Source organism: Caretta caretta, chromosome 2 (assembly GCF_965140235.1).
Source record: "Caretta caretta isolate rCarCar2 chromosome 2, rCarCar1.hap1, whole genome shotgun sequence".
NCBI lineage: Eukaryota > Metazoa > Chordata > Testudines > Cheloniidae > Caretta > Caretta caretta.
Genome location: NC_134207.1, coordinates 111,594,428 through 111,622,285, shown reverse-complemented (window position 1 = coordinate 111,622,285; position 27,858 = coordinate 111,594,428). Strand labels below are relative to the sequence as shown.

At 40.1% G+C, this 27,858-nt stretch overlaps 1 protein-coding gene and 1 long non-coding RNA gene across 2 annotated transcripts in view; one reads left to right on the top strand and one right to left on the bottom strand.

Annotated features, from left to right (window-relative positions):
• The window catches only part of JARID2 (jumonji and AT-rich interaction domain containing 2), a 306,448-nt gene that overhangs the window by 256,232 nt on the left and 22,358 nt on the right, over positions 1-27,858 (bottom strand). The gene's annotated exons all lie outside the window — the stretch shown is intronic.
• On the top strand, positions 111-18,247 carry LOC125632167 (uncharacterized). The gene is made up of 3 exons (XR_007355212.2): positions 111-230; positions 16,078-16,236; positions 16,357-18,247. It is a non-coding gene; the product is annotated as an uncharacterized LOC125632167 (long non-coding RNA).

Here is a 27,858-nt window from a genome sequence, read left to right as displayed (position 1 = left end):
GAGGTGGGACACAGCCCCTTCCCCTCCCCCAAATAGAGAGGGGAAGGAGAGGCAGCACAGCCAGAAGTGAAGAGGCGGGGCCAGAGTCTCTCCACTTCTGGCCACGCTGCTCTCCCCCCAGCCTCCAAAGCAGCTGCAGCAGCTCTGGGGCTGGCAAGCTGCGGCTGCACTGCCCGGCCTGCTGGAGCAGCTCCGGCCAGGACAGAGACATCCTCCCTGGCCTGCCCTAGGTAAGGTGGGAAGGGATGGAATGGGGAGAGTGTGGGGGTCCCGGGCTAGGGATGGGGTGGTGTGGGGAGGGGTCATGTGGGGAGGTTCCGGGTTAGGTCATGTGGTGGGGGTGGTCACAGGGGTTACTCCCCTGACCCCCAGCTTCTCCCCCTGCAAATTTCCCCACCAGTTGCTGTCCCAGCCTGTCAGGGTAAGCTGCTGGCGGGCCAGGACATTTTGTTTACTTAGGTTTACCTCCGTGCCTGCGGATGTTTGAGGTAAACAAACTAACTGTCTCGGCCCGTCAGCGACTTATCCTGATGGGCTGGGATCCAAAGTTTGCCACCCCCTGAATTATAAGGTTGGCTTATGAATAGGCCATAAAAATTTGCCAATTTTTACTTTTCCATCTTTTGGGGAGGGGGGTTGGATTATAAATGAACCGGCTTATGATCAAGCAGATACGGTATATTAAACCTTTGTCTGAAGACTCCCATTTGAGCTTTTAATATCCTTTTTGAGTATTATGTGCACACTGTTGAAAATATTGCATCTGATGAGGATGACATTCTTCCGTACTGTAAACTAGAGTAGGAGGAATGTCACAATTTTAAGAATTCAAAAATACACAAAAAAAATTCAAGTTATAAAACAAATTCCACCTTGCAAAAAATTCAGCATTTATAAAGTGCTGTAAAGAACAGAGGGGAAATCCAGTTAGTAATCAGTCAACCCATCTGCTACTAGAATACCATAGGGCTACAGAATTTCAGTTGCATGTTTTGTTTTTTTAAATGCCCTCATTTTAAACCAGGAATTACCTGACCTTATAAATGAAGTTCTGAGTAAGCCTCAAATGAAACACTCAGGAGAACTCGATACTATGTCGATGTCATTTACCTCATGGTAACTAACCACAAAGAGCTATCCTGAGGTGCAGATGCAGTGAAGACCATGCATTTAGTTTTACTGCGAGCCAAACAGTTCTATTCCCCCTCCCAGGGTTGATCTCAGTGAGTTTACCTCATGGTAAAACTAAACTAAACTGGTTTTAGCTGTGTTTTTACCTCACAAAAAGCTCCACATGCATTAGTTACCCCAAGGTAAAAACATACCTACCTTTTTTAGCAGTGAAGACCAAGCCACAGTGCGATAATTTCTAAAAACCTAAAAAGTGCCCACAGTCTTAATCTTCTCTCTCACTAGACATAACTATCCCTCAATCCTACCATACCCCCCAGAATTCTGCAATTCTCTCACTTATTTTAGCCCCATTTCATGCTATGCAAGTTCTTTGCCTCTAATCTCTTCAAGAAAGGGTGTGGGGAAAACACATAGGTTGCTATATGACAGGAACTTTTCCTCCCTCTCAAACCACTGTCTAATGGTTTAGGGAAGGTGACATACAGGACAGCGCACACAAGCAGGTAATTAAAATTCTGAAATTAAATGTCCAGGTTTTGAATTCTGACAAAACAAGGGACTAGGTTTTCATACAAATTCTGTCCCACTATTTGACCAGCTCTACTCTGGCATCCAGAGTGTCTCTCTTCAGACCCAATCCCTCAGTTTCTTCTCCTTTATCTCTGCCTTGCTGTCCACAGGCTACCTTCCTTCAATTTTCACGTGCACTTTTGTTGCACCTAGCCAAAAAAGTATCCTTTAATTTAGGGGTGAGCAAAGTACAGCCCGTGGGCCGGATCGGGCCCTCCAGCCGTTTCAATCCGGCCCTCAAGCTCCTTCTGAGGAGTGGGGTCTGGGGCTTGCCCCAGTCCAGTGCTCTAGCCGGGGAGCAGGGTTGGGGGCCGCTCCACAGGGCTCCCAGAAGCAGCAGCATGGCCCCACTCTGGCTCCTATGCGAAGGGGCAGCCAGGGGGCTCCACTCTGCATGCTGCCCCTGACCCAAATGTTGCCCCCGCAGCTTCAACTGGCTGGGAACTGCGGCCTATGGGAGCTGCAGTTGTGGCACCCGCAGACGGGGCAGCACTCAGCCGCCTGGCCGCAGTTCCACATAGGAGCCAGTAGGGGGCCTTGGCCACTGCTTCTGGGAGCCGCCTGAGGTACCCGAGCCACTCCCCACGCCCCAACCCCCTTCCCCAGCCTTGATTCCCTTCCTGCCCTCCAAACCCCTCAGTCCCAGCCCAGAGCACCCTCCTACACCCTAAACTCCTCATCCTCAGCCCCATCCCAGAGCCCCCCCCCAAACTGGAGCCCCCGCCCGCCCCAGCCTAGAGCCCCCCTCCCATACCCTAAACTCCTCATTTCTGGCCCCACCCCAGAGCCCTCACCCCCTCCTGCACCCCAACCCCAATTTTGTGAGCATTCATGGCCCGCTCTACAATTTCTATTCCCATATGTGGCCCTCGGGCCGAACAGTTTGCCCACCCCTGCTTTAATCCATACTTCACAATCCTGGTTTCTCCTCCTCCCTTTTAACTCCTGGATTAAGCTGTTTGCTGTTTATCCTCTAATTATTTTTTTAAAACCATTGGAAAGTGGATTTTATTCTCACTGCACTGAAACTATTTTTACCAAACTGACAATCTCCATCCACTTGATCAAGTTTAACCATCTTTGACACAAACACAACCGCTTTGGGCTCCGTGCTTATGGAGATTCACTGTGAGAGAGAATTACAGAATATGGGATGTGGTGCAACTGAGGGGTAATTACCTCTAGTAACACATAGCACGTGGATCAACCCAATTCCATTCCCCTGCCTCAAATCTTACAGAAATCACAAGGTCAACCTTATTTGATGCACAAGACTTCAGCTGCTATTTTGTCTTCTATGAAACCTCTTCCAGTTGGCTGAATAGCATTTCTTAACCTGCCGGTATTTTTTATTTAATAAGAATTATGTAAAATGGGCTCTTATAATAGAAATTTTTAAAGTGCAGAGGAGTCAGGAAGGTAACAGTAAGTATTTCTAAAGTATTTCTGGCCCACAGTGGCGTTTTTCATTACAAGCTTAAAAGAAACTGCAACATGGTTTACTACTCAGCTTACACTCAATGGGACATAGGTAAGGTTGCTCTAGAAGCAGTACTGCTGAATTCCGGATTCATGACCAAGTGAAAGTCAGAACTTTAATGTTGCATTAATTGGGTTTTGGGGTTTTCCCTTTCCTATCCAAATTCACACACTAATGTTGTGTGGAAAAATACAGCCCTGAAGGACAAGTGACAAGAGCAAGATGAAGGCATTAATTTTAGATGGCTATTTGTACATATCACAGAAATAAGTTTTAATGGCACCAGTAGAAAAAATTTTATCAACTCTCATCCTTTAAATCAAGATTCTTAACATGCGAAAACATAACACTTGATAATGATCCATCTTATAAAGATTTAAATGAGAAATTTCTAACTACAAATGTAAACTCACAGAAGCCCAAAATGTCCACTGTGAAGTCCCTCTCACTTAATATCTCAATAGCTTGTCAGACTCCTCAACAGGAGGGATTTACCAGCATTACAATATATTTCTGTTCTTGCGCCTCACAACAAAAACACCCCATGCTTTTTATTTTTTAAAAAAGAAGGTAACATTCTGATTTGGGATAGCGAAATTAGAATTCAATGTTCAATCTATGTTTGAAGACTAGTCTAATATCAATCACACACCCTACTCCAGTCTTCAAGATTCATGTCACAGCTACAGCTCATGAGACAAGTCAATTGATATTACAGATGTAAAGACTTCTACCCTATTTTGTTTGTTACACACAGTCAAGGTTCCTTCCCCACTCTGAACTCTAGTGTACAGATGTGGGGACCTGCATGAAAGACCCCCTAAGCTTATTCTTACCAGCTTAGATTAAACACTTCCACCACCAAAGTGTTACACGAAGAACAGGGCAAGTGCCCACTCGGAAACGTCTCCCGCCCAAAATATCCCCCCAAGCCCTACACCCCCTCTCCCGGGGAAGGCTTGATAAAAATCCTCACCAATTTGCATAGGTGAGCACAGACTCAAACCCTTGGATCTTAAGAACAATGAAAAAGCAATCAGATTCTTAAAAGAAGAATTTTAGTTAAAGAAAAAGTAAAAGAATCACCTCTGTAAAATCAGGATGGTAAATACCTTACAGGGTAATCAGATTCAAAACATAGAGAAACATAGAGAATCTCTCTAGGCAAAACCTTAAGTTACAAAAAGACACAAAAACAGGAATATATATTCCATTCAGCACAACTTATTTTATCAGCCATTTAAACAAAACAGAATCTAACGCATATCTAACTAGATTGCTTACCAACTCTTTACAGGAGTTCTGACCTGCATTCCTGCTCTGGTCCTGGCAAAAGCATCACACAGACAGAGAGAACCCTTTTTTCCCCCCGTCCCGATTTGAAAGTATCTTGTCTCCTCATTGGTCATTTTGGTCAGGTGCCAGCAAGGTTATCTTAGCTTCTTAACCCTTTACAGGTGAAAGGGTTTTTCCTCTGGCCAGGAGGGATTTAAAGGTGTTTACCCTTTCCTTTATATTTATGACACACACGCTACTTGCCCCGTTACTGTGAACGGTCCTTTAGCAATGAGTTTGTAGGCCTGGGTAGCATCAATCTTTCTTCAAAACAGTCCGAAGCTGAGCATGTGGACTTTGTTATGTTAGTTACAGGAGGTACTGTCGGACTCCGATATGGTTATGGGATCCTGTATTAACAAGAGCTTCAGGGAGGACTGATTCCACAGCACAAAAACAAACTGGCAGTGAGAACACGTGGCTGCTTAGTCTTTCAAACACTCCGCTACTCCATAATTGGCTCATAAATTTCATTCATAACTTGAAATGAACTATCTGTATTTTCAAATGTTGTCATTATTCTCCTGTCTGTAAGCAGTTAAAAAGAACCTTGTGTTGTGACTGAATTAGTGGCATAGTTTATGGCTCACATGGAGCCAAGTACAACCAGAACCTCTCCAAATAGGATTTTCAAACCCAGGATTCCTTGATCAATCATCAATTAATCAAAACTGTCAGAAGGTGAAGCCAGCCCTGGATTTAAGTCACTATGGTAAGCCATGCCCCTCCCATAAAAGCCTCCTCACACAACTTCTTGCTGAGCCGATTGGGAGCAGCTATTTCACAGGCATTGACTATACTACAGCAGTATCATTAAAAGGAATTCCATGACATGCCTTGTCTTCAGAACACGGAATAGAAGCTTCAATATTAGAAAGAAAATAGAGCAGGGATGGAAGGAATGGGAAGCCAAAAAGATTGTGTATAGTCACATAGACAAACATTTTTTTAAAAATTTAAGCTACATAGTTGATCTATTGACCAAATGGCAGATGCAGAAGGATAAAATGTTCCTAGAGGATTAGAATTTCTTTGCATTTCTTTTCGTGTTGTAACTGAATATTAGTAAAAAGCAACAAATACTTCCGACCACAGTTGTCAAATTCATTCCAAAGTGGGCACAGGGCAAATGTGTAAAAAAAGCAAATTGCATTTCAGAGCAAGGCTTCATATATATTTTTAAATGACATACTGGACATTCAAATTATTATTTATTGTTCAAGAGTTTTAGACTAATTTAAACAACTAATAAAATCCCCACTTAAGCAGCAGGTTTTACAAATTAAATTGACAAAGACATCAAAATCAAGATTTCACCTCTACACCCCCCTACCTACAGAGGAATGAAGGCATAGGGAGGAGGGAAAGTAGTACAATCCACACACAATTATAGCACAGGTCCAAGAAAATCCAGTTTTGAAGACAACAAAGTAAAAGTATTTAAATATTTGTACACATACAGACAAGACAGACCAATACACATGACGGACTAATAGTCTGTTCACAGGGACAAGGGTTTTTTTTTTAAAAGTTTAGAGACACTTCAGATTTTAAAGGCCCTGAAGTAGCTTTCAGACAAGCTTCAGTTTCACCCTGAACTGCAGAATTCCAGTTCAAGTTGGAAGCTCAAGAAGAAAGCCAGCCTAGTCACATCCAGTCATTTCATTCATGTGCTTCCTAAGAGAATAAGTAGTACATTTCTTACATATAAACTTGCTGTGGATATGTGCTTGCCCACAGAGTCGGTACAGTTCAGGTTGAAAGTAGTTTTGTTGTTTTTATTCTTTCCAGCTTTAGGCCCAGGAAGCAACTTCAGGAGAAGAGATTACGATCCACTAAGCAGACGTTTCAAGAAAATACCTACAGCTATTTTGTCCCACTAGAACATAAACCAAGCAAACAGAAGGCTATCCAACAGAAAGTTGTTTTTGTTTTGGGGTTGTTTGTTGTTTTTTTGGAGGGGGGTGGGGGGAGGTGCTTCAAGGGAAAAAGAGTGACTTTGCTAACCAGCATTGGAGAAGGCCAAACTGTGTAACAAATTGAGCTCTAGTACAGTGGCTCTCAACCTTTCCACACTACTGTACCCCTTTCAGATTTGTTTTGCGTACCCCTAAGTTTCACATAATTTAAAAACTACTTGCTTACAAAATCAGACATAAAAATACAGAAGTGTCACAGCACACTATTACTGAAAAATTGCTTACTTTCTCATTTTTACCATATAGATATAAATCAGTTGAAATATAAAATATTGTACTTACATTTAAGAGTGTATAGCATACACAGCAGTATAAACAAGTCATTGTCTGTATCAAATTTCCGTTTGTACTGACTTCACTGGCACTTTTTATGTAGCCTGTTGTAAAACTAGGCAAATATCTAGATGAGCTGATGTACCCCCTGGAAGACTTCTACGTACCCCGGTTGAGAACCACTAATTTCGTGTGAACAATGTAGGACAGCTTTTTTTTTTTTTAAAAACAACATCTCTTACTCAATGAAGTAATGGCACTTTAGCTTCTTCTAAGAATAGCCTCCTAACAGGCTTGTAAAATGCATCCAATCCACACACAAAAGGGCTCCAAGCTATATGGGTGCATGCCAAACTCCATTTAGTTGCCAATGTGCATGGAGGTCACTTGTGTAATAGCACTAATGGTTCAAACAGTCCTTCCACTATTCTCCAACCCTGCACAGGTGGCCTTTCAGAATCTCCCAGAGTCAGTCTGGGACCTGTTCTCAAAACTGTGGGATAAGCCTTCAGAAGGAAACACAGCTAAGGATTTGTCTACACAGCAGGGTAATGTGCACTATGGGCGTACAATTTCCACAGCGCACAAACATGTTGGACATTAATTGGGCCACGTAGATCCTTCTGGTGCACACTGAAGGTTTCCTAATGCATTTTAATGTAATGCTTTACTACTCCTTTGGGGTTGTGTGTTATGGGGATTGGTTTCGCTTTTTGACATGAAATTGTGGGAACAGAGTCAAACACATTCAGCTGCTAAACTGCAGACGTTCCATTTTATGCACAAGAGCAGGAGCCTTTTGAGGACATCATCAAAAGTATATTACTTACTTATGGAGGATTAGGGTTCCATGAATAACCTCATCTGCTCCAACAGACAAATCAGCTTATGGAGTTTGGTTGTATCTTTACTTAAGCAGGAAAAGGACATTCTCTGACATTTTAAGTAGTAGTTTAAAAAAAAAAGTGTTTTATTAGTTGTTCTCTGAAATAATCTTACTATTAATTGTTTAGAAATACAAAAGTGCCCAAAATATGCCAGATGCTTTCCAACCAAAGGAGGAAGAGAATCTCTGTCTTGAAGAGATTAAAATCTAAGACGACAAAAATAGAGGAAAGGTGGGAGACTGCAATACTGCATACAAGCAAAGTTATTCTAGTGATGACAATCGAATGTAGTGGGTTTCTTGGTTTTTTAAGTTAAATAAAACTATTGCAAATAGTTTGTGCCTGAGTTTGTTTTTCTTTTATTAAAATCCAAATGATTCCCACATATCATTCTAATTGGCCATGTGATCCCCGAACCCATTACTTCCTGCTTGCCAGCCTATGTTAATTTACCTTGGTAATTTACTCTTTACCTTGCCACGGGGATAGGACTCAGCGAGGGAAGATAAACATTGCAGTAAATTTCACACAAAAAACTTTAAAGGTTAAGCGTCCGAAGTTACTCTGCAGGTCCAGACTGTAGTCATTAAACTGTTCTCCGAATAGACTTTCAGATGATATTTGCAAGTACTTTGGAATAGATGGGGGAGAAATGGGACATGATCAGCAATCTCTAATCAAAAAGATACCTAGTACAAGCTCATGTGGAATGCTGAAGGTTAGAGGTAAGAAGGTGTGTGCACCTGTAGTGAAGCTTGCTCAACACCTGGCTACAATAAATTTGCCTCAAGCCATTCTCTACAAGTCTTTTCCCTTCATAAGTATTAGATTCACTCACACTTTTACTCACTCATGGTTTCCCCAAAAAACAACCCCACCTAACAAAAATCAAAAGCCAGACTGATGTGGCTTTGCCATGTTGGGTATGTATTCCAAAAATAGAAATTAAACCCTCAGAAGACCAGAGGCCCCCTGTCATAAATATAAAGGGAAGGGTAAACCCCTTTGAAATCCCTCCTGGCCAGGGGAAAGCTCCTCTCACCTGTAAAGGGTTAAGAAGCTAAAGGTAACCTCGCTGGCACCTGACCAAAATGACCAATGAGGAGACAAGATACTTTCAAAAGCTGGGAGGAGGGAGAGGAACAAAGGGTCTGTGTCTGTCTGTAGTCGTCTTGGCCAGGGACAGAACAGGAATGGAGGCTTAGAACTTTTAGTAAGTAATCTAGCTAGGTATGTGTTAGATTATGATTTCTTTAAATGGCTGAGAAAAGAATTGTGCTGAATAGAATAACTATTTCTGTCTATGTATCTTTTCTGTAACTTAAGGTTTTGCCTAGAGGGGTTCTCTATGTTTTTGAATCTAATTACCCTGTAAGATATCTACCATCCTGATTTTACAGGGGGGATTTCTTTATTTCTATTTATTTCTATTTTTTATTAAAAGTCTTCTTGTAAAAAACTGAATGCTTTTTCATTGTTCTCAGATCCAAGGGTTTGGGTCTGTGGTCACCTATGCAAATTGGTGAGGCTTTTTATCCAACACTTCCCAGGAAAGGGGGGGTGCAAGTGTTGGGAGGATTGTTCATTGTTTTTAAGATCCAAGGGTCTGGGTCTGTAGTCACCTAGGCAAATTGGTGAGGCTTTTTACCAAACCTTGTCCAGGAAGTGGGGTGCAGGGTTTTGGGAAGTATTTTGGGGGGAAGGACGCGTCCAAACAGCTCTTCCCCAGTAACCAGTATTAGTTTGGTGGTGGTAGCGGCCAATCCAAGGACAACGGGTGTAATATTTTGTACCTTGGGGAAGTTTTGACCTAAGCTGGTAAAGATAAGCTTAGGAGGTTTTTCATGCAGGTCCCCACATCTGTACCCTAGAGTTCAGAGTGGGGGAGGAACCTTGACACCCCCTATGTGTTCTGGCTAGGGGGAAAGAACACAATAATGTTTAGATGGATAGCACTCATTTTTCATCACCAAACCCTATTACTTAAGCATGGAACAGCCTTTTTATAAAGAACAACCTTAGTGATCACTAAATATACCTTTTAGTGTTTAATAAAAATGAAAACTAAGTGCAAAGAATTAGCTGAAAATAGCTGTATAGCTAGCCACCTTCAGCAGATTCACAACTCATCTTTCTGTAGCCACTTCCTCTTGATTGCACTATCTTCATTTAATGCCAAAACCAAAAAAGCTTTGCTTCTATTTAGGGGATGGATGGTAATTTGTCCTTTGTATTACAAGGAAAAAAAACTTCCATTGGAAGGTACTCACTGTTTTTAGTTCCTTAGGGCTATTATAGTCACCCTTTGCTTTAACTCCTTTTCTCTGTAGACAGGATTTATGGAGTATGATACTCAGCAACATTTACTCCCAAAGAATTTTACATCTAGGATTTGTTTACATTTCATTGGAGAAAAAACATGGTTACAAATAGGAAGGAAATAAATACATACATACAATTTTTGACCCAGATTACTGTATTTGGAAGCAGGTTTTTCTTTTAGCAAATTATGGTTTAAAAACTTTCATAATTGAAGTTTTAAGTTAAAGGTGGTGGGAAGGAAGTCACTGTAAAACAGCCTCTTTTGCCCAAAGCTAGTTTTACAAAATCGACTATTTCCCCAACTTCTGCTTACGGAGGTTTTATTCTGGCAAGCTCTAAAGTCTTTTTAAAAGCAGATCTTAGATCAGCAGGGAAACACACTCAGCAGGGCTAGACAACAATGGAAAGATTTTATTAAGGTAGAACACTCACAGAAGGAAAGATCCTGCCTTACTCATGCAACCTGGAAAGAAATGTACACTCAGAACCCCCAGAAAGGTCGCAAAGGGGTCAGACTCTACTCAGGAGATAACCAACCCAAAAAGTGTTACAGACTTTCACTACAACTTCTCCTTTACAACTCCTGCTAGACTGTAAGTTTCCTAGTTTGCTGATTTTCCACTACTATTTAATTGTATGCACTGCACCCCCAATTCCACAAATTAGAAGTCACCAATAGTCATTACTATCAGCTAACAGATCAACCATTTGTGGTACACACAAGAGAGGACACTTTTAAAAGCAGGAATATGCAACCCATTTAAGCTATGTTTGTCAAGTGATGAACTAAGCAGCTATCTTCAAAGGGCAGATCCTATTCTAAACAGTAGAGGAGATTTGAACTTTGACTTAATATTCCTCAAAACACAGTACAGTAGTTGAAAATCGTCCAACCAGACTCTTGCAATGATCTGGAGGAAGGCTAAAGTCAATGCGGTTCAAATGCAGTCCAATTTAATTAACTTAAAAAAAAAAAAACAGAAACATCACTCTCACCATAGTCTGATAATTTGCAGAATTAGGTTAGAAGGACAATTTTTGGGTGAAATGTTGTTGAAATAACTTTGCAGGTCTCTGGTAGTTGTGGTCAGGGGAAAATTAAATATTCAGTTGCACTTTTCAGCACAAGAAGGCTCAGAGAGGGACAGTCAGGCCAAACATTGCCCCAAATTCACATTGTGAGAGAATATGCCTTTGTATAACCCCAAGCAAACAGCCATGTTCCAAGTGTTATCAGCTCGTGACTTTTTTGAGAGTCATGATATTTGTGTTTTCTTTAAAGCCTCAGTTCCTAGAGTCCTGTAAATACATGAGAACCTCTTCTGTTTAAAATATCTGATACGTGCATACAGATAAACACATACATTTCTAGCCCTCATGGTTGCTTGAAAAGCTTGAAAACGTGACCCGAATGTACCCAAAGCCTCAAGAGTCAGAAAGTAAATAAGAACTTCAAAATCATGGATTTTTAAAACGAATCTTATAATTATTTGGAGGCTGCCTTTTAAAAAAATATATTTGGAGTGGACAATGCTGATGTTCCCATGATGATCAGAATGGGGATCAGGGAAGAGGATTTGCCCTGCTTCTGTTGAAGTTTACCAAAAAAAAAAAAAAAAAAATCCACTGTGCTGTTTGCAATGCAAATAATACAGCATTGCGTTCGTGTACAAAAACCTGAAGAAGATTAGAAACACAGGTGCAACTAATCTGTCCATCATTGTTGTCCAAGCTCAGCAAAACAATCATAAAAGGATGAGAAGTTAGATTTTTAACATTTTTCTTTTAATAATCTTTGGTCTTGTTTGTACCACAAATAATTTATTTTAGCCTAACAGTGTCCACCTTTCATTCCATATGCTGTCCAACATTGCTCCTCCTCCCAAAACCAGTTCCAGTGCACGGGTTCATTGGTGCACGCTGCTCAGAGAGAGGTGCACTACAGAGTATAATGGCTGCTATTTTTAGTGATACAGTCCCTTTTACAAAAAAGGGTTTAACTACTTGCATTCCAAAGCAAATACAAATACCACAAAACAAGTCAATTTTTAGTTCCAGCAGAACCAAGCTCCAATTCTAGAAACAGACTCAAGGGAGCTAAAATTCACAGGAAGGCATTTGCAGCAGATGGAGGACCCGATTCTCTGTTCCTTGCACCCTTAGTCATCATTTACACCCACTTTGCACAGGTGAAAATGATCACACCAGCTGAAAAGGAGTGGAGAATCAGACCCTGTCAAGGTTCCTCCCCCACTCTGAACTCCAGGGTACAGATGTGGGGACCTGCATGAAAAAAACCTCCTAAGCTTATCTTTACCAGCTTAGGTCAAAACTTCCCCAAGGTACAAAATATTACACCCGTTGTCCTTGGACTGGCCGCTACCACCACCAAACTAATACTGGTTACTGGGGAAGAGCTGTTTGGACGCGTCCTTCCCCCCAAAATACTTCCCAAAACCCTGCACCCCACTTCCTGGACAAGGTTTGGTAAAAAGCCTCACCAATTTGCCTAGGTGACTACAGACCCAGACCCTTGGATCTTAAGAACAATGAACAATCCTCCCAACACTTGCACCCCCCCTTTCCTGGGAAATGTTGGATAAAAAGCCTCACCAATTTGCATAGGTGACCACAGACCCAAACCCTTGGATCTGAGAACAATGAAAAAGCATTCAGTTTTTTTACAAGAAGACTTTTAATAAAAAATAGAAGTAAATAGAAATAAATAAATCCCCCCTGTAAAATCAGGATGGTAGCCCTTTATATTTATGACAGACCCTAACCCAAGAAACTGGACAGAGGGTCTCTTATCCCACCGAGAGAGATCACAAGGCAGGATGCTATTTTATTACACAACTCAAGAAAGTGATTCTCTTGTTTAATTTTTTCATGAAATTAAATTACATTTAAAAAAAAATAGCTGAACAACAAGACTATGCAAATATTTCTAGGTTCTGAAGAGATCAGGCCAACCTCCTCCCTGGTGGTTTGCATGTCGTCATCAGAACTGCTTGATGTTTATATAGCCTTATAGCTTAAATATGTTTTACATGTCTTTCGAGGTACAGAGCACATATTTATGAGTTGCAGTGATTGCTTTTTCATAAGTGGTGTACAGACATGTGGAAAACAGAGGTTCCCAAGACTAATACTGTCTCCAACCAAAATTCTTAAAGAGAGGCAGAAGACCAAACTAACAGACATAGAATGGGCATGCTTTACTGGGAAGGAGCATATAAATTAACCAACACTACAGAAGAGAAAACCCAACTATTAATCCTTTCTGCTACACTTAATTGATTTTTAAACAGTAAAATTTTACTGATGCTAAGCTAAAAGTTTTGGTAAATTTAATTTATATATTATCCTTCATCATAAATGATCCCAAAAGTGCTTCATAAACTTTTTTACACACCCATAAATCACTCAGATCTCTACAATGTAGCAGCTTTTTAGCTGTATAGTGACACTACTTGATATGTTAAGGACTGAAAGTGAAGAATATCATGAGGCAGACCCTCAGAGGATGTAATATGGCATGTCAGTGTTAGAGTCCAAATGCCAATTTACACTAGCTGAGGATCTGGCCCTAAAACCAACTGAAATTAGAGAAAACTTAGGTAAGTAAGTGTAATTACCGGAACTGGTAATTACAAGACCACCAGGTTTTTAAAAAAGTCCTATTTTTACAAAAAGCTTTCTTTAAAAGGACCACAGCCAATATTTTCAAATGTGGACACCTAAAACTGTGCTCCTAAATCCATATTTAGATACCTGAACTAGGGTTTTCATTTTCAAAGGCATACCTGCTACTCTAGTATATGCATCAAATATGTCTTCATCCTCGCTCCTGCCACACAGTGTGAAAGAGGGAATTCAAAAGTGTGTTTCTATGTTTGGGGTTCCAATCTAATTAAATGAGTATAGTTAATTGGATTGTTAACTAAAAACCAACTATAATTCTTACCCTAAGATCAAGCAGTTGCTTTTCTATTTTCTCTTCTCCATCTCCCCTCTGCTCCCAGATCTGAAACATTTTGTGTTCACTCTCTTCCTTTCTCCCTACACCAAAATCCCTCCAACACCCAACTTAGCCACAATGAGCTGTGAAAATGATACTGGAACAGGATTGTCAGAATTTGTCAAGCCACTCACTCTAATCACAGTTTTAAATTGGCTGAAGAGGAGGGGAGCAGGAATAGAGCTGATGTTTTAAGGTAGAGGCTGGTAGCCTTAAAAAAAACAAACAAAAAAACAAACCTACCATCCTCAGCAGTAAGAATTTCCCTCTAAAATCCTGGAATTCCTTTTATTTAGTGAAGAGTTACTTCTCCCTCCAATTTCAAAACTGACAAAGGGAATTAGATATTTTAAACTTATGCATGCACGTTCACACATTTTGGAGTGAAGCATCTTCATTAATTCAGTTGCCCAATGTATATCAGAAGCTTCCTAGTAACAGTTTCCATATTTATATTTTTTTTTAAAAAAAGTGGAGCCTCCAAGCCGTAAATTCAGACATTCTGAATTCATGCCTGCAAATCCAGAAGTAAATCCAGATGTGAAATATCAGCGAGGCAGATACTAATGCCAGCACATTCTTCACACCAAATAATATGCATTAAACTGATACCTTACCACAATATTAGCAGGTCCCATATACAACTGCAAAATCCTTTTGCTCAGGCACCACTATCTACACCACTGACAAACTGACTAGAAATCGGATTGCCACAAGAGTGTTTGATGAAGCCTCGACAGCTCACTGTTTTTTAATATTAGTAGGGGGAGCGGAAAACTGGGGGAAGCTGAAGTGTTTTGGAACTGGAGGTAGAAAGAGAGAAATTAAAGTTCTCATCTTGGCCCTGCTTTAGTTTAACTCAAAACAAAATTAGGGAAACACTATATTACCACAACAGATACTGAGCCAACATTTTCTCTGGCAGATTATAGTCAGAATCACTGAAGTCCCCTGCCCCTCACTTCTCTTTAATGCTATTAAAGTTCTGCAAATGAACAACCGTATGTTTGTGCTCACTTCATTCTTCCTTGCAACGTAAAACTTTACACACTGTACTAGAGAAAGTAATACATACACATTTGAGGGAGCAGCTCTGCAAAAGACACATTCCAGTTTATTCCCCCTAGTCACTCAATCCAGCATTCTGAGGTTAAACTAGAGAAAAATACCAGTGATGGTTCTACTTATCAGCCATTAAGTGGTGTTTTGATCCAGGAGTACAGCTTGCACCCCCAATGTGGAGAACTATGCCGAGGAGCAACAAGTCATACCTACACTACTTTGGACACATGTAGGTGGACCCAGGTTCAGGGGAAGAGCATGCTAAAAATAGTAGTGTGGCCATGACAGCACAGGCAGTGGCTTAGGATAGCTGCTTGAGTATGCACCCATGGGTTGAGCAGGAGTTTACTCAGATGACTAGCCCAAGCCACAGCCTATTCTACCTCAGCTACGCTGCTATTTTTAGTGCACTAACTCAAGCAGAGCTAGTGCTTGAATGCCTATGTGAACTGTAAGAACTAGAAGTACTTGTGGCACGTTAGAGACTAACAATTTTATTTGAGCATAAGCTTTTGTGGGCTAAAGCCCACTTCATCAGATGCATGCAATGGAAAATACAGTAGGAAGATGTATACACACACACACAATGAAAAAATGGGGGTTGCCATACCAACTCTTAACGAGACCAATCCATTAAGGTGGGCTATCATCAGCTATCAAGAGAAAAAAAAAAGCTTTTGTAGTGATAATCAGGATGGCCCATTTCAAACAGTTGACAAGAAGGTGTGAGTAACAGTAGGGGGAAAATTAGTATGAGGAAATAGTTTTTAGTTAGTGTAATGACTCCTCCACTCCCAGTCTTTATTCAAGCCTAATTTAATGGTGTCCAGTTTGCAAATTAATTCCAATTCAGCAGTCTTTCATTGGAGTCTGTTTTTGAAGTTTTTTTTGCTGAAGAATTGCCACTTTTAGGTCTGTAATTGAGTGTCCAGGAAAGTTGAAGTGTTCTCCCACTGGTTTTTGAATGTTATAATTCTTGACGTCTGATTTGTGTTCATTTATTCTTTTGCGTAGAGACTGTCCAGTTTGGCCAATGTACATGGCAGAGCTGTGAATCACACCTCCCAGCAGCTGTCTAGACATACTCTTGGAATATGCTGTGAAACTAGCATAAATGGAGTCACATATGCAATCACTTTCTAATAGAAGACACTGCCTTAATTACAAATACAGGTAATTCTTTCTAATGGCTTTAGCACACAGCCAAGAACTCCCACGGTCTAATTTGTCTCTGCTATATAGTTACTTTGAGATCTAGGGCAACCCACTTACGCTTGGTCTCTAATTTTCCAGGTCCATCAGTAACATAGCAAAGTAGGCATTAAGAAGCTTTGTTGATACATACAAGTCACTTTGAAGCTACAGCATTCTATAAGGAATGAATACCAAAGAAGTGGTTTACCTCTCTACCAAGTCAAGTTCTGAAAGATTATGTCCTGTCAAGAGTCATTCTGCTACCATACAGAGGCCCAATGGCTGAGACAGAGGAGAACTGATCTGGGTATAGGAGTAATTCTAGGATTGCCACCGCTGCTCTTCTAATATTTCCATACTTGAGTTTATTGCTCTTCTATTGGCACCTGATGGAAAGCTATTGTGCACATAGCATCATGTCTGCAGATTCAGGAAGGCACCAATCCACTTGTTTGCACTCTGCTCATTTTTCCAACTATATGGGTTAGAAACAGGTGGTTTTTTTTTAAACTGCGATTCCAGAACTCCTACAGCACATTCTGAAGCCACAGAAGCATGGGATGTGCAAGGTCCGGGGTCTAATGATGTGATATATGCCATCATGTGCCAGCAATGCGCCCTTGCCATGTACATTGGCCAAACCGGACAGTCTCTACATAAAAAAAATGAACGGACACAAATCAGATGTCAAGAATTATAACATTCAAAAACCAGTCGGAGAACATTTCAATCTCTCTGGTCACTCGATTACAGACCTAAAAATCGCAATATTACAACAACAAAAACTTCAAAAACAGACTCCAATGAGAGACTGCTGAATTGGAATTAATTTGCAAACTGGACACCATTATAGTAGGCTTGAATAAAGACAGAGTGGATGGGTCATTACACAAAGTAAAACTATTTCCCCATGCTTATTTCTCCCCCGCAGCCACTGTTACTCTCACCTTCTTATCAACTGTTGGAAATGGGCTATCCTGATTATTACTACAAAAGGTTTTTTCTCCTGCTGATAACAGCTCACCTTAATTGATCACTCTCGTTATAGTGTGTATGACAACACCCATTTTTTCCATGTTCTCTGTGTATATACGTATATATCTTCCTACTGTACTTTCCACTGCATGCATCCGATAAAGTGGGTTTTAGCCCCCGAAAGCTTATGCTCAAATAAATTTGTTAGACTCTAAGGTGCCACAAGTGCTCCTCGTTCTTTTTGCTGATACAGACTAACACAGCTACCACTCTGAAATCTATCTTTGCAGAAACATTCTGAATGGGTACGTGTGGAGAAAGACTTCATTTGTTAAGGCCTGAGAAAAGGACGTTACAAAAACTGAGACTCAGTAAGATGAGAGCTTAAAGAAGATAGCTGTGTGGATTGATAAAATAGGCCATATTTACAGAGATTTCACATTGAAAGAATTGGGAAGACTTAGACGTAGCCCAGATTGCAAGATCCTTTTCCTAGCCCATCCCTTTGATTATGTCACCCTCTCTTTGAATCCTTCCATTGTCTCATTGGTTCCTTGTGCTCCCGTGTTTATACCCAATTGTCATCTCTTGCCTTATACTTAGATTTTAAGCTCTTTGAGGCAGGGACCATCTTATTGTTCTCTGTTTGTACAGCACCTAGCACAACAGGATCCTGATCCATGACTAGGGGTCCTACTGCAGTAATAGTAATATGACACAAGATTAAACCAATAGTGTGCTCTTTTCTTAGAAGGGGAAAAAGAGAAAAATTCAGTTTATCTTTGTTTCTCAATGTCTAACCACGTTAATGAAAAAGGAGTAATTTAAACTAGCCCTCTGGGTCGCAATCATAGCCATCAGCTTCAATGGCAACTACTTACATTCAATTAATGGGGTTATTAGGCTTTTGGTGTTTAAGTCCACATTTTGCTAAAGTTTCTGGATTAGACATTTTAGTTTTAAATTTTGAAAACTGAGCATGTGGGAACACAAATCTTAAAGCAAGGCAAATGGATTATTTCAATAATCTTTAAATCAATACAATCTTAGAAATTTACCAGGCACCTCTAATGCCTTTACCATCTAGAAAAGGTATTTGTCATTAACAAATGAAGCACTTAAACCTGAGAAGTTACCTTATCACAATAAATGAGGGGGGATGTTTGGGGCCTGTTTATACAGCAGAGTTGTACTGATAACATGTATTAACTTTAAAACAGATCTAGTTAAACTCCTACAAGGGGCAGAGTGGATGCTCTTATTCTGGCATAAACTTGGCTTACTTTGGATTATCTTAAATTGATTAGCAACAAGTTTAACTAGACTTAAATAAGTCACTCTTAGGCCATGTCTGCACTGCGGGTGGTACAGAAGCACAGCTATGGTGATACAGCACTGCAGCAGACATACTTCGTACAGCAACGGAAGGGGTTTTTCAGTCACTGAAGGAGCTCCACCTCCCCACACATCAGTAGCTAGGCTGACAGAAACATTCTTCCATCGACCTAGCCATGTCTATATCAGGAATTAGGTCCGCATAGCTACAGTGCTCAGGAATGTGTACTTTTCACACCCCCATGTGCCAAAACTAAGCTGATCTACATTTCAAATGTAGACCAGGCCTAATACCAAAAGAAGACTGTTCACACACCATTTTGCACTGCTTTCAATTCATATGTTAAGCTCTACCAGTGCAACTTTCTCATGTAGACCAGCCTGGTAGTGTAACTGACAGATATTACTCTTGTACAGATCGCCCTAGTAGAGATGGGCCATTAGCACAGATCTTGAGCTTTCCATTTGTAAACTAAGAGGCTCTTTCTTCACACCTTTAAAAAAAAACAAACCATCTATCAAGACCAACTACTGTCATCCCATTCTGACAGACTAACACCACAAGGAGATGAAGTAGTGTTATATTAGGCTTTTCTACCACTGGCAACAGCTATGTACTTTAAAATGTTTCCCTTCCTTTGTGCCCTGATGTAGTTACCAAATCATTTTAAATAGAATTGGATAGTAAGTTTTCTGCTACAACTAAGATGCAAAACAGTTACAAAAAACCCCAACAAGTAATGTCCGAGATTGCAGTCACTCACTGCATTTTGGCATACAACTATTCTCAATCCTTTTATTCCTAAATTATTATTTTGGGGGAAGGGTGGAAAGAGGGGAGGGGGAACGCAATCTGTATTCCTCAAAGTACTTTTCTATTCTGAAAAGTGACAAACGCTTTGGAGCTCCATGTTTATTGGTTCTCCAAGGACTTCCAGATGAAAACATGTTCAATTTGGAAAGTAACAAGATGTTTTTCATAGCTGCCAACACTGCTAACTTGGTCTAGAATCTTCAAGTCATGCTGGTTTTTCTGCAGTGTCAGTTCTGCAACTGAAGTTAGTTAATCGTTCTAACAAAAATGATGTTATCCAAAACGGAACCCAGCTCCCTCGCACTACATCTTCCCTGGGAAAGTATCATGTTAACACATTTTAAAATGTCAGACATGGTTTCACCCTTGTTATGGACAAACACGGTCATATTCAAAAACATGATGGCTGGTCATAGCACCTAGTGTGGACAGGAACTAAGCCATATTTAACATGATAGTTAACAAGTTTGCTAACACTTTCCAGTGTAGGCATGGCCTTAGTTGTGCTGCTTCAAAGTGCCAAGAGGAATAAAAGAGTAATCAAAACTTTTGTCACTGCAGTTAAGTGGATGCAAATGATAAAGTACAGGCTGAGGGATATTGGGGGGATATTTTGGGGAAATAGGAACTCCAAGTGGTCCTTTCCCTGATTGGTTGTTAAATCACTTGGTGGTTGCAGCATTTACTTAATCCAAGCGCAAAGACTTTGTGCCTTGGGGAAGTTTGAACCTAAGCTGGTAGAAATATGCTTAGGGGGTCTTTCATGCAGGTCCCCACATCTGTACACTAGAGTTCAGAGTGGGCAGGGAACCCTGAGAGGAGGAGTGCTTCGGCATTAGGAAAAGAAAAGTCACAATTAGGAGTCAATCGTAACAATAGTGTTAACTAACTTTTGAAATGTGAATTCTAAAAGTCCAACTGTGTTTGTTTATTGCAAAAACAAAAACAAACACCACACACCCCAATGCATTTCTGAGCTCCAGGGCAGCTGCCCTAGACATGTTATCTTTTGTTCAGAATACACCATTAGCATTTAAAGTGTAGAGCCTAGAAAGCCAATAGGAGAACCCAGGATTGAACCAATTATCCAGAGAGAATATGGATGAAAAGTGCGAAGGAAGGGATTCTGTATTGTCTCCCTGCTATAGCACAGATTGTGATTATGTGCTGAAAATCTTTTCTCCTATACCAAGATATAAAAATTGCAAAGGATGCAAGTTTTAATTAACACTGTCATCAGCATCTTTCACAGCTATTTCTTTACAGTAAGTGCCCCAAAATGACCGAATGCAGATTTGTGGTACTTTAAGCAGCAAAAGGTGGGAAGGAATTTTAGATTATTTTTTCCATGGTTAACTGGTAACCACACTCATGAGTTGCCTCACTTCCTCTGAAAAATTCAGCTTCTGGCCCTACACTTTGCAGCTGTTTTGATGCAACACAATGCTGAAGTAAACCTCCAAAATATCATTGTACTGCATATAGTTCCAGACATTACATTAAAAACAGTTTTCCTATACCTCACAATTTCAGAAAAGGAATTCTCTTTGGCAACAGTTCAATATACACAAAAGTTAAAAATAAATTATTTCCCTTTATATACACTACTTGTTTTTCATGATTAGATCAGGAAGAGAAATGCAATCTCTTTCATAAAACTTCTCTTACTCAACCTGCCCCATTTTACCATTTGAATAAAATAAAGCTAAGAGTAAAACTTTTATGGAATTTAATTTATCTATATGAGCAGGCAGTAAAGTGGACAGATGAATGGGAGAAAAAAGGGAATTATTTTTTTCAGACAGATTTGCCTGAAATCAAGACTATGTTCAGCCCGGTTTTCATTTTTCTGCATACCCTCCTCCTTGTTATATCTCTCTTTAAATAAGCTCATTGTGCAAATCAGACTTTGACTGCTAACATACAAAAGTTAGGCTATGTCTACACAACGCAGCTTTTAACGACACAGCTGTGCCACTACAGCTGTGCTGCTAAAAGGCACGCAGCGTAGCCTCTATTTGTTGGCAGGAGAGCAAAAAACTTCCACCCCCAATGAGTGGTGTTAGCGTTGTTCACACCAGTGCTTGTCATCGACAAAACTTTTGTCTTTTGTGGAGGTGTTTTTTAACACCTCTGAACAACAAAAGTTCTCTCTTTCACTTGCCAGTGTACAAAGCTTTAGTTACCAAACTTTTGGGACGTACTCACCTGGATGATGTTAAGAACTGAAGTTTGGTTTGGGTTTTTTTTAACCTACTGTTGAAGGGACTTGGCTCCCACAACTGTAAGTAAATTCCAAGTTAGGCTAAAAATTCTGACCGACAGTCTGTCTATAAATTTACACAGTTGTACTTTTGTTTTTTTTCCTAAAATTGCATTTATTCAAACTAAAAAACAAAAACCCATGCTGACAAACTGTCAAGTGGATTTATTCAGAGCCTTCCTGCTACTTTGAACTTTTTTGTTGTTGAATACAATCATCACTTCATTTGTCATCATATGACAAGATCAGACAATTACACAAGCTCAAGATATGTCTGCCAGTCATAGCATGCCATCTTGCTGGCTGTCAAGTGATAAGATGTGCTTCTGCCCACCTCTAGATTGAGTTCATTAAGATAGCCTGGAGGATATGCCTTGAGAATAAATACAGATGAAAAACCAAATTAAAATTTTCTTAATGTAGCTACACAATCACTTGCATTTTCCACTTTGCAGTCCAACTGGTTAAGTTACCTGTTTGAGTAAGATGACCCAGCTAACAAAGAGGCTCCAACTCCAACTTCCTTTAATTAAACTATGCTTCAATTAAATAAGGAGGTGGAGGCAACAGAATGTTTTGTGGTTCTCAAGGTCTTTAAAGTGAGAAAGCTGTGAAAAGGAAACACCAACTTTGCAGCTGCATGTGAATGAACTTTCTGCCAGCTAAAGCACAGGAAGCAGCTCTCCTATGTTAAAATTACGTAATGGAGAATTAAGCAAGCAGATGAGGGTGGGAGAAAGAAAAGGCAAATGTGTGCCAAGGAAAGGAGTCCAAGATGTTTCACATGCTTCGTGCCGCCGTCACCTTCTAATCTCGCTATGTTGCCTCCACTTCCTTATTTAAATTTCTTATATTGGTACCTCATTACCATAGCATCCATAGACCAGAATCCATCCTTCCAACAGAACTTTGCAATATAATATTAATTACTAGCCACCTGCTTTTCAGAGCAAAGTTTCTTCAATTCCATATACAAAATATACTGCAGTCCCCCTCCCGCCCCCCACTACTACCCCCTATTTATCCTAGCAGGACTGATGAAGGAAGCTTAAAAGGATGACTCCAACCATTTTGCTCCACCACTGCTAGAGGTCCAGCGATTAAGTAGCACACCTCTCTCTGATTGAAACCGAGCTATATTGTCAAATTAAATTAAAACTGGCTTTTCTGACTCTTCTGTTAAGCAGTGGCCATCTCGTTTATTAAGTGACACTTCATACAGGGTAAAACACCAGTGTATTCGTGACACTGTATTTCTTAACACGCTTCAGTGTTTGATGTTGACAGAAGTGTTAAATAGAGAATGAGGGCTTGTCTACAACGGGTCAACCAGGAAAATTAATCCAAATTAATTAAGGACATGTATTTGAAGATGATTAAATTGCATATAACTCTCATGTGAACACCCTCATTCACAATTAACACAGTTTTAATTTGGTTTAGTTTAATTCACTTCCAAAATGAATTTGGATTAACATTACTGGATACCCCCATGAAGACAAGCCCTGCAAGTATTTACAAATCTAAAGCTGACTTCTTAATAGAAACAAAGGCTCTTTCTCATTCAGAGTTTAAACACTTTATATTTGTTATAAGGTATTAATCATAATAGTTGCTTATGGCTGGAACATTGTTATTAAACAGTTCTTAATATAATTTACATCAAGGACTATATGCAATCTGTAAGCGTTTTCCTCATCAGCATCATTCTGCAAAGCGCTGGCAGTTTAAGGGCTAATAAGGAAACTCTCTGATTGATTTGGGCTAATAATTTATGTTTTATAAAAACAAGGTTATACAAAGCCATGAAGTTTTAAAGTAATTCTCAGAAAATAATTTGGTCTTTTTTAATAATACTCCTGTGTGGAAAATGTAACTCAAATATTGCAGCATTATGTAAGTGCATGGGAAACAGAAACAGAGTGACCAGTCTATTTTCTTTGCCCATATGCTCAATTTTGATGTGGTAACAGTAAACAGATTGATTTAAAGCTAAAAGAAAAATCTAAAAACCTATCATTTAAGGTTGGTTGTAACAAGGAATTATAACATGAAGATTTAACCCAAGAGTGATAAACAGAGTTTCATCTGGATTCCGAGAAATCTGTAAGGAAGAGCCCTGTGAGAAGATTCAACTGTGTTCAGCAGTGAAACTTACAAAATAATATTGTGTAAATGAAATCTTACCCCATTCAAGTCAAAGGGGGGTTTCACCCCATGTATATATTCTCATGGGCTGGAGCCCTAGAGTAGACACGGCTCCAGCACCTTCCAGCATTTTTACCACTATTAGTTAAAACTATGGTAGTACGAGTACCAGTTTTTAATTCTCTGGTGTAGACAGGGTTAAGTGAACCTCAGCCGGTAACTGACCTACTTTATCACGTTTGAGCCCTATCAAAAGATCAAGAATTAGAGAAGCCAATCAACTGAAAACGATTTGTCTGAAGAAAAATTAAACAGTTAAGTATATTATCATTTTTATTTTATTGTACTTTTCTAAGGTGGGTGAAACAACCAAGCCTCTTGATTCTGTTACACTGCCAAAGCAGTGTGATCAGTCTCTCTACTATACCCACTCTATCCCGAAATGTTATGGCCATTCTCAATTTCAGTTTCATAACTGTCAACACTATATTAAAAACTGCAATAATTAAGTATTTACATAGTTTAGAAAGCTAATGACCACAAAACTATTTTACAGCTTTAAGTGAGAGTTTGCATGGAGCCATCGGTTGCTCTGACAGATACATTTTTCTGCTTTAACACTGGTAATATTCTAAGACACCAGAAGGAAAATCTATGTAGGCCTTTATTAAGCTATACCACAGTTCTAAGGGCCTGATCCAAAGCCCTCTGAAGTTACGGGGCATCTGTCCATTGACTTTAATAGACTGTGGATCAGGCCCTAGGTGGAAAATCTGTTATAAAGCTTCAGGGATGAAATCCAGGCTCTGCACAGAAATCAACTGGAGGTTAGCTATTTACTGCAATAGACCCAGGATTTCACCAGGTTTTTAGATATTGTGAGCAACAGCAGCCATCAAATACTATCCTAAAGTGATGAGCATGAAATAAATATCCAGAGAGATCCACTTATGTAACTTCTTATAAATATTACAGGGTACATTTGCATCCAGCTGGGATTTTAGATCAAGTCTGATATCACTGAACAGATCCCTTAGATAAAGACAGCATTTCAAGTAAATTAATGTCAGGAAAGTTAACACATTTCCCAGATACACCATTTTTAATTTTAAAAAACATTTGAAACAGTGTTAAATATCAACTTTATTTAAGTCAGTTTCAGAAGGACAATACACTAGGAAGTCCTCTTTTGATGCTCAGCAAAGTAGTACTATGGTGGACAGCTAGCACCTGCTTTCCCTGCCCCACACCCCCATTACAATAACCCTGGTCCTTCAATGGTACTGTGAAATACAAAAGACCCTGGAATTTCAAGTCTGATTTCTTGTCTTTTGGTCTCCTCCTGTCCCCCTCTGTGTATTATTAGCCACGCAGCTTAGTGCATCAGTCATCTCAGATTTTATCACAGTAAGCTTTTTGCAAGAAGCAAGATTTAGACAAATATTTATTACTCTTCCTTATCATTCCTCTCTTTCACTGCCCACCCCCCTCTCCTTTTTTTTTGTTCATATGAAACTTGTTAGCTTTTATTTGTTTACATTTTGATGTAGTCATTTGCTGTTATTTTAATTTGTTTGTATTATCTTGTAGAGTGCCCCAAGCACGGGTTGGGTTTTTTTGCAGATTAGTTTATTAGTAAACAGAACAATTCAGCTCATGTCCTGGTAACATATTCTGAGACTTTTGTTTTAAGCTTCCTGATACAAAAAACAGATGCAAATGGTTCCATACATATATTGGATTTATTTTGTTATATATAGCCACAGTCTTGTGAGACTCTTACTAGAATCTTTTTAAACAAACTCTACATTTAGAAATAATGTTCTGAGTCACTGAAAACAATAAATCATGGGAACCTTTGTTTTTTAAAAATAGTCTATTTATGTGCTAGGTTTTAGCCATGTCACTAACAATGGCATTAATAGTAGCAGCATAAGTATGGCATCTCGCCCCATATTTCTACACAATGAAGTAGAATTCATGTGCATTGTAGGTAATACCAATGCCTCATAAGACTTAGAGTGTGTTACCTGAAGATAGTGAGAAGGCCCAAAATTCCAAATATTTACTGCCAGCTTCATTTGCACTTTTTCCCCTGCGAGAAGAGTCATTTTTTGTCAAAAGTTTGTATGAATTCCATCCGTAGAAAACAGCCCTTAAGACATCAACTGAAATGTAGACACATTTAAAATACATAATATTAATAAGCCTTACTACTTTTTGGCTGCGGTTTTGGTTGGAGTCTAAGGCAGTTTGATAACCACTCAATATCAAAAGGATTTTGATGCATGACTCTCAGGTTCTTTTGAAAACCCAATCCTCAGGCCACATCTATACTATAAACTTTGGTTGACAAGTTAGGTCGCCATAAAGCTGCTGCAGTTAGTATATTGCTTATGCAAGTGCATAAGCAGCTTCTTGCATTGGCGCTGCACTTACTTACCAGGAGTGCTTGTGTCGACACACAGTGCAGTGCGCCATGGGTAAGTATCCCAGTGCGCAACCCATCACTATTCAGTGCACGGTCTCTTGGGAACTTTTGGCAACGCATAGTGGGCAGAAACAAGTTGCTCATGGGTGACTGGGAGCGAGGGGGTCAACTTTCCAGCATGAAACTGTCTCCATCGCATAATGTCATCTATATCCCACAATTTTGGTGACTTTTTAAAAAATTCCACTCTCATGTGGCCATCTCACTGTTTGCCATCTCTGACAGCAGCACGGAGCCTGTACAGCTCTGCACTATTCTTATCAGCCTTGCCAGCCCAGCATGTATGATCCTCTGGTATTTACAGAGCCGCAAGAACCACCAAATCAGCAAGGAACATGACAATATCATGCAGAACAGACCGCTGTGGGACATGGCAGGAATCAATTCAAGGTTGTCGGTGGCATTCACAGAGCACCTGCAGATTCTGGAGCACCACTTCCAGGCATGAGAAATGGGCACTGACTGGTGGGAACTGCATCGTAATGTAGGACTGGGATGACAAGCAGTGGCTGTAGAATTTTTGGATGCGCAAGGCCACATTCCTGGATCTGTGTGCTGAGCAAACCCCAACCCTCCAGCGTGGGGAAACCAAAATGGAAGCTGCACTGACAGTGGAGAGGTGAGCAGTGATCGCACTGCGGAAAGCTGCAACACCAGATTGCTACTGTTAGTGGAAAATCGTTCTGGAGTTGGAACATCCACTGTGGGGGCCACTGTAATGCAAACGTACAGCGCCATTAATCGTCTCCTGCTAGGCAGGACTGTGACTCTTAGCAACATGCAGGACATAGTGGATTGATTTGCAGTAGTGGGGTTCCCAAACTGCGGTGAAGCATATCCTTATTTTGGCATCAGACCACCTTGTCACAAAGTACATCACCACAAAGGGATATTTTTCTAGGGTTATGCAAGAGTTGGTTGATCACTGGGAATGCTTCACCAACATCAGTATTGCCTGATCAGGGAAAGTTCATGACATTTACATCTTTAAGAACACAAGACTGTTCAGAAAGCTACAAGCAGGGACTTTATTTCTTGGCCAGTGAATTACCATTGGCAATGTTAAAATGCTAACAGTGATCCTGAGGAATGCAGCATCTGTACACTGGCCACTTCAAAAGCACCAAGGAAAGATTCAGCTACTGACCTAGCAGGTGCAGAATGACATTTAAAAGCACTTTGGTAGATTGAAGGGATGATGACGTTGTTTACTCACAAGATTGGCTCTCAATGGAAAAAAAAAAGACTCAATAGTTATAGCTACCTGCTGCATCCTGCATAATATCTGTGAAAGAAAGAGGGAGAAAAGTGCCATCTGGGTGGAAAGCAGAGGTGGAGTGGCTGTCTGATGAATGCAAAGAGCCAGACACAAGGGATATTAGAAAAGCTCAATGCAGAACTATACAGCTCAGGGAGGCTTTGAAAGAGCACTTTAACAGTGAGCCACAGAAATGAACTGCAGTGTTCTGTGCTCTGTCTGGCCCTTCTGTTTTGGGGCCTGTTAGAAATTGAGTGGTGCTCGATGTACATCTTTGAGTTGTGTCACACTGTACAGTAACAAAGAAGTGGGACCTT